This window comes from Hemitrygon akajei, chromosome 25 (genome assembly GCF_048418815.1).
Source record: "Hemitrygon akajei chromosome 25, sHemAka1.3, whole genome shotgun sequence".
NCBI classification, from domain to species: Eukaryota; Metazoa; Chordata; class Chondrichthyes; order Myliobatiformes; family Dasyatidae; genus Hemitrygon; species Hemitrygon akajei.
The window spans coordinates 39,816,715-39,827,836 of NC_133148.1; positions in this window are offsets into that span (position 1 = coordinate 39,816,715).

Here is an 11,122-nt window from a genome sequence, read left to right on the forward strand (position 1 = left end):
GGTGAGAGTAAGTGTTCGGCACGGACTAGAAGGGCCGAGATGTCCTGTTTCCGTGCTGTAATTGTTATATGGTTATATGATATTTGGGGAAATTAAAATCTCCCAACACGACAACCCTATTATTATTACACCTTTCCAGGATTTGTCTCCCTCCTTTTAGGTTGTCTGAGGTAACTTACTTCTTATTCTTTCTTACTTCTAATATTTGTATATCTGTGCACTTGTAATGTTACTGTGACACTGTAATTTGCTTTGGGATCAATAAAGTATCTACCCATTAATCTATAATTAAGACAGAGATTGATAGATTCTTGGTCAATCAGGCTATGAAGGGATACAGGGAGAAGGCTACGAGGGAAAATGGATCAGCCATGATGAAATGGCGGAGCAGACTCGATGGGCCAAATGGCCTAATTCTGCTCCTATATCTTATGGTCTTATCTAGTTTCCTCCCACATTTCTAAAGTCAGAATCAGAATCAGGCTTATTATCATTGACAGACATGAAATTTGTCATTCTGCAGCTACAGAACAGTGCAATACATAAAATATACCATAAATTACAATAAGAAATATATATTTAATAATTAAGTCATGCAAAAAGACAGCAAAAATAATGAGGAGGTGTGCACGGGCAATGTTCCCTCTCATTTGTTTTACGGCTGTGCGGACCAACTATTGTTCTGATAGGAAATTTGTACACAGCCTGAAAACTGCAGCGCTTTAAATGTTTTCTGTTTATATGCATATGATGAATATTTAGAAAGTAAAATGAAAAGTATCAAATCATACTTCTGATTTCGTGTATTAATTGAAGGGTATAATGAACTAAAAGAAAATCTTCCACGTGCAACGCCCTGGGAAAGGTTTCGCTGCTAATGTAATGGTGGTTCTGTAGCAGCAGGGTTTGGGTTACGGCTGGAGATAACGGGGGGCTTTGGAATGTGCGCCGTGCAATGAGAGGAGTGTTTGTTCTTGTTGTGTGCCTGAGAACGAGGTGGTCTGGGTCTTTCGTTCGGCGGAAGATGAAGAGAGAAGATGCCGGAAAGGAGTGGACTTGGACTGGGGCCGGGAGTCAGTGAAGCCTGGGGACATCGATGAAGGATCAGAGAGAGGGCCACGGTGAGTTCCAACGTGCACATTAGCCCGTTTCATTAAAATGGGCCCTTTTCCTTTTTGTTTCTCTTTGCTAACCCTCTAGTCAAATTAAGAATTATAAAGCTAAATCGTTTGATTGCATATGGTGCACCGTCTGTTATTTCAAAGTACTGATTTGTAGCAGGGGGAAAAGATAACACAGCAGGTCACAAACAAGAGGTTTTGCACCTGAGTTTTCACACGCTTGGCGGGGCCGGAGACTGTCTTCCCCAGACTAACCCCACCAGCCGGACCTGAGGGTTACATGCGTTTCATAAAGTTTTTCACGCCTGTCTTTATTCCAGGTGCACAGTAACAAAGGCGATCCATTCAGACCCCTGATGATGGGTGGGAAGTAGCCACCCGTAAAATGGTGAGTGTGTGTCTCCAGGCGTGCGGGTTAGGGTTATTAAGCTGGGGGAATGTTACATTGGCACTGGAAACATGGAGGTGCTTGCGGGCTGCCCCAGCACATTTCTGGACTGTGCTGGTAATTGATACTAAAGGGCACATCATGTTTCTGCATGTCTCATATAAAGCTCATCTTCAAACCTCGAAAGGATCAGCGGTGAATTTACTGAGTTTGAACACCAGAGGGCAGCAAGTAGTTTGTTTCATTCATTACCTGAGGGAGATAGTTCATCCCATTAGCACAGGAGATCTACAGAGTTGGTGGTCGGAGGCCAAAGATGCTGGAAATCTTGAGCAACACACGCACTAACCGCAGGAGGAACTCTGCAGGTCAGAGAGAATCTATAGGCAGTCGACGATTTGGACCAAGACCCTTCATCAGGACCATGGTTTGCTTTTTTGCTATAAGAGGAGAACTAATTCAAAGTTCAAAGTAAATTTTATAGTCAGAGTGCATGCATCTCATCAAATACAACCCTGCGGGCAGACTCAGCAAATCTACAGAATAGTAACTGTAAATATCAGCCAGAGTGCAGAAGGCAACAAACTCTGCAAATGCAAATATACGTCGGTCACAAAATGGCGGTCAAGATGGCGTCAGCATGCAACGTTCCCTTGGTCGACATCTTCCAGGTAGCCCACGAAAATACCTGTTTTACTTCTCTCACGTCTGTTTTTTTACCCTAACTGTGTTTCTGGGACTGTTAGAGACTGCGATTTACAGTTTGGAGATCGATTGAGCCACCTAGAGCTTTGCTGCCTCCGGGAAGTGAGCACGTACCCAGACGGCCTCGATGCGAAGGGGTTTTGGGGTGAGATGGGGTGTGAGCTGATGTTCAACTCCATTTCACTGGTTAAAGCGTCGAGGAAGATTGAGACAGAGAGAAGACTGTGATTGCAGAAGGCAGGAGGGACTTCAGCACCGATTGCCCCCCGCTGTTGATCACTGCCGAGAAGGAGTCTGTGCGCGGCCTATCGCTGTGTAGGTCGCGGGTTAGGCCTCTGCCTCGTGTGGCGTCTCTCTCCTTCGATGATGTCGGAGGATGTTCCCCGGTTCTGCGTTTACCGATTGGACGATTGTGTTAATGAGCTGAGGACTTTTTCAGACTTAATGGTTTTCATATTCTGCATTTTTATTGCCCGTTCCTTTATTTGCTTTGTTGTGTGTGTGGGGGGGGGGGGGTTGGGGTTTGATGTTCTGTTAGTGTTTTTTTGTTTGGGGGGGTCAATGTTCTTGTGTGGGAGAGGGGGGTTTGGGGGTCAATATTCTCATCCTATTTTGTGTGGGGAGAGGGGGGTTTGGGGTCGATGTTATTGTTCCATTTTGTGTGGGGAGAGGGGGGTTTGGGGTCGATGTTATTGATCCATTTTGTGTGGGGAGAGGGGGTTTGGGGTCGATGTTATTGTTCCATTTTGTGTGGGGAGAGGGGGGTTTGGGGGTCGATGTTATTGTTCCATTTTGTGTGGGGAGAAGGGGGTTTGGGGTCGATGTTATTGTTCCATTTTGTGTGGGGAGAAGGGGGTTTGGGGTCGATGTTATTGTTCCATTTTGTGTGGGGAGAAGGGGGTTTGGGGGTCGATGTTATTGTTCCATTTTGTGTGGGGAGAAGGGGGTTTGGGGGTCGATGTTATTGTTCCATTTTGTGTGGGGAGAAGGGGGTTTGGGGGTCGATGTTATTGTTCCATTTTGTGTGGGGAGAGGGGGGTTTGGGGTCGATGTTTTTGATCCATTTTGTGTGGGGAGAGGGGGGTTTGGGGGTCGATGTTCTTGTCCTGCTTTGTGTGGGGAGAGGGGGGTTTGGGGGTCAATGTTATTGTTCCATTTTGTGTGGGGAGAGGGGGGGTTTGGGGTCGATGTTATTGTTCCATTTTGTGTGGGGAGAGGGGGGTTTGGGGTCGATGTTTTTGATCCATATTGTGTGGGGAGAGGGGGGGTTTGGGGTCAATGTTATTGTTCCATTTTGTGTGGGGAGAGGGGGGGTTTGGGGTCGATGTTCTTGTTCCATTTTGTGTGGGGAGAGGGGGGGGTTTGGGGTCGATGTTCTTGTTCCATTTTGTGTGGGAGAGGGGGGTTTGGGGGTCGATGTTCTTGTCCTGCTTTGTGTGGGGAGAGGGGGGTTTGGGGTCAATGTTCTTGTTCCATTTTGTGTGGGGAGAGGGGGGGTTTGGGGTCAATGTTATTGTTCCATTTTGTGTGGGAGAGGGGGGTTTGGGGTCAATGTTATTGTTCCATTTTGTGTGGGGAGAGGGGGGTTTGGGGTCAATGTTATTGTTCCATTTTGTGTGGGAGAGGGGGGTTTGGGGTCAATGTTATTGTTCCATTTTGTGTGGGAGAGGGGGGTTTGGGGGTCGATGTTTTTGTTCCATTTTGTGTGGGGAGAGGGGGGTTTGGGGGTCGATGTTTTTGTTCCATTTTGTGTGGGAGAGGGGGGTTTGGGGGTCGATGTTTTTGTTCCATTTTGTGTGGGGAGAAGGGGGTTTGGGGTCGATGTTTTTGTTCCATTTTGTGTGGGGAGAGTTGGGTTTGGGGGTCGATGTTATTATTCCATTTTGTGTGGGGAGAGGGGGGTTTGGGGTCGATGTTTTTGTTCCATTTTGTGTGGGGAGAGGGGGGTTTGGGGGTCAATGTTCTTGTCCTGCTTTGTGTGGGGAGAGGGGGGTTTGGGGGTCGATGTTCTTATTCCATTTTGTGTGGGAGAGGGGGATTTGGTGGTCGATATAATGGTCCTGTTTTGTGTGGGAGAGGGGGGTTTTGGGGTTGATGTTCTTCTTCTGTGTTGTGTGGAGTTTGTGGGGGGGGAACTGATGATCGGAATGCCGTTCTTTCTTGTGCGGGGGTTGGGTTTGACGTTTCTCTCTGAACAACTTTCATCTTCTTTGTTTCATGGCTATCTGGAGAAGACGAGTTTCAGAGTTGTATATGGATACATGCTTGGATAATAAATGAACCTTTTGAACCCTTAAATATATAGCAATAACTATGAGATATCTCCCATATACGAGAACATGAAGTATACCAATAAATATGAGAACATGAGATAACGAGATAAGGAGTCCTTAAAGTGAGATCATTGGTTGTGGGAACATCTCAATGGATGGGCAAGTGAGTGTGGTTATCCACTTTTGTTCAAGAGTCTGATGGTTGAGGGTAGTAAATGTTCTTGAACCTGGTGGTGTGGGTCCTGAGGCTCTTGTACCTTCTGCCTGATGGCAGCAGTGAGAAGAAACCACGGCCTGGGTGGTGAGGATCTCTGATGATGGATGCTGCTTTCCTAAGACAGTGTTTCCTGAAGATGTGCTCAAAGTTTGGGCGGGCTTTGCCTGTGATGGACTGGTCCGAATCCACTAGTTTTTGTAGGATTTTCTATTCAAGGTTATTGGTGTTTCTACACCAGGCTGTGATGCAACCAGTCAACGCACTCTCCACCACACAACTGTAGAAGTCTGTCAACGTTTTAGATGTCAAGCTGGATCTTCACAGACTACTGAGGAAGGAGTGTGGCTGCCCTGCTTTCTTCTTAAACCACTGAAGTGTTAATAGCCAGACAAACCCAATTTACAGACACCCCTAACACATTTTAACCCTACCTAAATTGTGAAGTTATGCACATACCAGTGCAGACACAACCGAATCGGGTCTGGCAGGATATGAATCAGCTTTATATAAGTCATGAAATTTGTTGATTTTAATTTTTTTATTTACAGTACTGTGCAAAAGTCTTAGGCACACATATATATAGTAGAGAAACAGAGGAAAAAATGGATCAGCCATGATGAAATGGCGGAGCAGACTCGATGGGCCAAATGGGTAGTTATGGAAACTATGATGATTAAAGAAGAGGAAGTACTGGCGCTTTTAAAGAATATAGAAGTGGATAAGTCCCCAGGTCCTGTCTGGATATTCCCTAGGACCTTGAGGGAAGTTAGTGTAGAAATAGCAGGGGCTCTGACAGAAATATTTGAAATGTCATTAGAAACGGGGATGGTGCCGGAGGATTGGCGTATTGCTTATGTTGTTCCATTGTTTAAAAAGGGTTCTAAGAGTAAACCTAGCAATTATCGGCCTGTAAGTTTGACGTCAGTGGTGGGTAAATTAATGGAAAGTATTCTTAGAGATGGTATATATAATTATCTGGATAGACAGTTAGGAGCAGTCAACATGGATTTGTGCATGGAAGGTCATGTTTGACAAATCTTATTGAATTTTTTGAAGAGGTTACTAGGAAAGTTGATGAGGATAAAGCAGTGGATGTTGTCTATATGGACTTCAGTAAGGCCTTTGACAAGGTTCCACACGGAAGGTTAGTTAGGAAGGTTCAATCGTTAGGTATTAATATTGAAGTTGTGAAATGGATTCAACAGTGGCTGGATGGGAGATGCCAGAGAGTAGTGGTGGATAACTGTTTGTCAGGTTGGAGGCCGGAGACTAGTGGTGTGCCTCAGGGATATGTACTGGGTCCAATGTTGTTTGTCATATACATTAATGATCTGGATGATGGGGTTGTAAATTGGATTAGTAAGTATGCAGATGATACTAAGGTAGGTAGCGTTGTGGATAATGAATTAGGTTTTCAATGCTTGCAGAGAGATTTAGACCAGTTAGAAGAGTGGGCTGAACGATGGCAGATGGAGTTTAATGCTGATAAGTGTTTGGTGCTGCATTTTGGTAGGAATAATCCAAATAGGACATACATGGTAAATGGTAGGGCATTGAAGAATGCAGTAGAACAGAGTGATCTAGGAATAAAGGTGCATAGTTCCCTGAAGGTGGAATCTCATGTGGATAGGGTGGTGAAGAAAGCTTTTGGTATGCTGGCCTTTATAAATCAGGGCATTGAGTATAGGAGTTGGGATGTAATGTTAAAATTGTACAAGGCATTGGTAAGGCTGAATTTGGAGTATTGTGTACAGTTCTGGTCACCGAATTATAGGAAAGATGTCAACAAAATAGAGAGAGTACAGAGAAGATTTACTAGAATGTTACCTGGGTTTCAGCACCTAAGTTACAGGGAAAGGTTGAACAAGTTAGGTCTTTATTCTTTGGAGCGTAGAAGGTTGAGGGGGGACTTGATAGAGGTATTTAAAATTATGAGGGGGATAGATAGAGTTGACATGGATAGGCTTTTTCCATTGAGAGTAGGGGAGATTCAAACAAGAGGACATAAGTTGAGAGTTATGGGGAAAAAGTTTAGGGGTAACACGAGGGGAAACTTCTTTACTCAGAGAGTGGTAGCAGTGTGGAACGAGCTTCCAGTAGAAGTGGTAGAGGCAGGTTCGGTATTGTCATTTAAAGTAAAATTGGATAGGTATATGGACAGGAAAGGAATGGAGGATTATGGGCTGAGTGCAGGTCGGTGGGATTAGGTGAGAGTAAGTGTTTGGCACGGACTAGAAGGGCCGAGATGTCCCGTTTCCGTGCTGTAATTGTTATATTGTTATATGGCCTGATTGTGCTCCACCATTTCATCATGGCTGATCTGTAATATGGTCTTGTGTTTGGCTCAGACATGGGCCTGTGCTGTGCTGTGTTATTCTACAGTGCACGGGGTTTCCCTGACACCTCCCACATCACTCAAGCGCACAGGCTGGTGGGATGCTGTAAGCTGCCCCCTCGTGTGCTGGAGTAGAGCAGAATTTGGGGGCAGTTGTGATCCGAGAGTCCCCTGGGTTCGATACCCGGAAGTGGGCAAAGTCCGGAGGGCAGAGCGGAAGGTGGAATTCCAGAGCAGGCGAGTCCAGAGGTAGAACGAGGACTAAATTCGGTGAGTCAGGAGGTTGGGGAATAACGGTCAGGTCTGTGAGTGGGGCTAGGGACTGGAGTGAGGCCAGATGACTGTGAGTTTGAGAGTCCAGGCCGAGAGATTGGAGGTCAGGGGCCCTACGGTTGTGAGTCTGTGAGTCAGGCCAGGGATTTGAGTGAGGCTCGATGGCTGTGAGTCTGAGAGTCAGGCCAGGGACTCAAGTGAGGCCCAATGGCTGTGAGTCTGTGAGTCAGGCCAGGGATTTGAGTGAGGCCCAATGGCTGTGAGACTGAGAGTCAGGCCAGGGACTCGAGTGGGGCCCTACGGTTGTGAGTCTGTGAGTCAGGCCAGAGATTTGAGTGAGGCCAGATGACTGTGAGTTTGAGAGTCCAGGCCAAGAGATTGGAGGTCAGGGGCCCTACGGTTGTGAGTCTGTGAGTCAGGCCAGGGATTTGAGTGAGGCTCAATGGCTGTGAGTCTGAGAGTCAGGCCAGGGACTCGAGCGAGGCCCAATGACTGTCAGTCTGGTCCAGGGACTGAAGGTCTGAGGCCTGATAATTGTGGGTCTGTGAGTCAAGGGCAGATGACTGGAGATTGGGGACCCAATGACTGCAGGTTGGGGAGTTCAGGCCAGGGACTGGAGGTCAGGGAGGCCCAATGACTGTGAGTTCAGGTGTCTGGGCCAGGGACTGGAGATCTGAGGCCCAGTGACTGAGAGTCTGTGAGTCCAGGCCAGGAACTGAAGATCGGGGGCCAAATTTCAGAGGGTCGGCGAGACCGGCCCAGGAACTGAAGAGCTGGAGGCGTTCTGTCCTGGGGTTGGAGGCCTGTGAGTGTGTGGGCAAGAGGGTGGTGAAGGAGATTGTTTTGCTGCCGTTTTCTTGCCCGTTGTGCTCGGTGTTGTTCTGCTGAATATCGTGGACACGACATGTTGGTGCCGGAATGCATGTCAACACTTGTGGGCTGCCCCCAGCACGTTAAGTATGCTGGCCGTTCGCACATTGTAAAGTACATTTCAATCTACGTGCGATAAATACTGTACGTTTCAAATAGAATCCGAGCGTCGGGAGAATAAAACAGGGATTGTGAACGGTGGTCAGTATGGGCTTGATGGGCCGAAGGGCTTTCCTCCCTGCTGTTTGACTCTATAACCCTCAGTCGAGGGATTGGGGTGGGGGAGGGAGTAGAGCAGTCCAACGTTCTAAGTACATTTATGTATGTATACTGTACATAACCTCGAGATTCATCTCTTTGCAGGCAGTCACAAAGCTACAAAATCCAATAGGATCCATTAACAAAAGACCATCAGGCACCCAATGTGCAGAAAAAGAAACAAATCCTGTAAGCAGTAAAAGTAAGCAACGGGTATTCAGAGCTGAAGTTCAGGAAAGTGAGTCCGCAGCCACGAAGCCAGTCAGAAGCAGCCGATTCAGGTGCAGGCCGCAGCCTCAGTTCGGTGCAGAGCTGAGTAAATATCATGGAACAGCAAGCTGAACCCTGAATGCCTTGCCACCTTGTCAACTGGTATGGTCAGCGAAGGGCGCTGAGTAGGCTACGGTCAATCATGGAAAACCCTGAACATCCTCTACATAGCACCATCCAGAGACAGAGAAGCAGTTTCAGCGGCAGGTTACTATCGATGCAATGCTCCTCAGACAGGATGAAGAGATCAATACTCCCCAATGCCATTAGGCTTTACAATTCAACCGCCAGGAGTAAGATATGTTAAATTGCCGGGGTTAGGACTGAGCTTAAGTTACCATTCAATGTATTTTAGTAAACTATTTAAGAAACTTTTTAAAAGCTATTTATTAATGCTTTTTGAGAGGGTGATTTTAGATGCATATCATATTTATACTGAGTTAAGTATTGTATGTAATTAGTTTTGCTACAATAAGTGTATGGGACATTGGAAAAAATGTTGAATTTCCCCATGGGGATGAATAAAGTATCTATCTATCTATCTATTTTGCGCGGTTGTATTTTACGATGTACGATATGCGCTTGCCACTTTGTCGACTGGGCCTCCAGCCGCGGTCTCGTCTGTTCACAGAGAGGCGCTGGAACTGGTGCGCTCCACCAGGGGGCAGTGTGGGGTGGCGCCCAGGCTGGAGTCAGTGCTGCCCCCCAGTGTTCCCTTGGCAGAAGACAAGCTCTGCTGTGGTCGTCTGCAAAGTTCAGCTGCGTTGGATGGCTTGAGTTTGGTCTGGCTGCATCCTTCTATCTTGTGTTGGTGCACGAAAGTGGTTAAGGCGTTGGTCTAGTGATCTGAAGGTTACTAGTTCGAGCCTCAGCTGAGGCAGCGTAATGTATCCTTGAGCAAGGCACTTAACCACATACAGCTCTGCGACGACACCGGTGCCAAGCTGTATCGGCCCTTGCCCTTCCCCTGGACAACATCGGTGGTGTGGAGAGGGGAGACTTGCAGCTTGGGAAACTGTCGGTCTCCCATACAACCCTGCCCAGGCCTGCGCCCTGGAAACTTTCCAAGGCACAAATCCATGGTCTCTCGAGACTAACGGATGACTTTCTATCTTGTATGTGCTATGTGAGCTTTGTGATGTGTGTGACTGTTGGTACTGCATTTTGTACCTCGACCCCAGAGTAGAACTATCTCGTTTGGCTGTATTCATGGGTATTCATGTATGGCTGAACGACATTTAAACGTGAATTGAATTGAGTGTTCCTCTCCTCCAGTCCTTTTCAATCTGTCTGGCAGTTAAATCATCTGAATCTCCGGCCATTCCTTGCTCTTGGGCCTGGGCCCCGCCGAATCGGTTTGGCCGTACCCAACCGTTCCAATTCGGCCCAGCGCGTAAATCGGTCAAGCCTCAGGTGCTCTGGCGGATAATGGGTTAATCAGTGAACATGGAAAGCAAGGTGTTAGAATTTCAAGGATGTGGGTGTTGTATTTCCTTGCCCACAATGTTCTCACTTGTCAAGATTTACAGGAAGCCACTGATATGACTAATAGATAAGAGGCAGATAAAGGACTGCGGGGACACAGGCACAAATCAGTAATTGGCAGCTGCATGTCAATAGTCTGTGCTATCTCATCCTCTCCTACCCAAACCAGAGAGGACCTCGGCAACATATCGATCGGGTCACACTTCCCCGCACGGATCCTCTTTCAGTTTGTTTATCCCTCTGCCTTTCTCTAGGTGTGAATGAGGGGGCCGGAGATGGGATCTCGGTGCGCGGTCACGCTGCCACTGGAACTTAGCCCGCAGTCGGTCTCCAGTCAGAGGTGATCCAAGGGCACTGTGGTACAGGGAGAGGCTTTGGGGCCCGGCCGAGGGAGCTCACCCAGTGCCCTTCGCTCGAGCAAGGAGCCCCACACGTGGGCCCGCCCGGGACGCTGGAAATCGCGAGCTATGCAACACACAAATGCAAGAGGAATTTAGCAGGTCAGGCAGCATCTATGGAAATGAGTAATCAAAGTTCAAAGTAAAATTTATTATCAGAATCACCACATACAACCCCGAGATTCATTTTCCTGTGGGCATACTCAGCAAATCTGTAGAATAGTAACTACAACAGGATCAATGAAAGACCAACCAGAGTGCAGAAGACAACAAACTGTGCAAATGCAAATATAAATAAATAGCTAAAATACCAAGAACAGGAGATAATGAGATAAAGAGTTCTTTCATTAGTTGTGGGAACATCTCAATAGATGATAGATAGATAGATAGATACTTTATTCATCCCCATGGGGAAATTCAACTTTTTTCCAATGTTGAATAATGAGATAAAGAGTTCTTTCATTAGTTGTGGGAACATCTCAATAGATGAGAGTAGTTAGAAAATGCTGGAGGAACTCAGCAGGCCAAA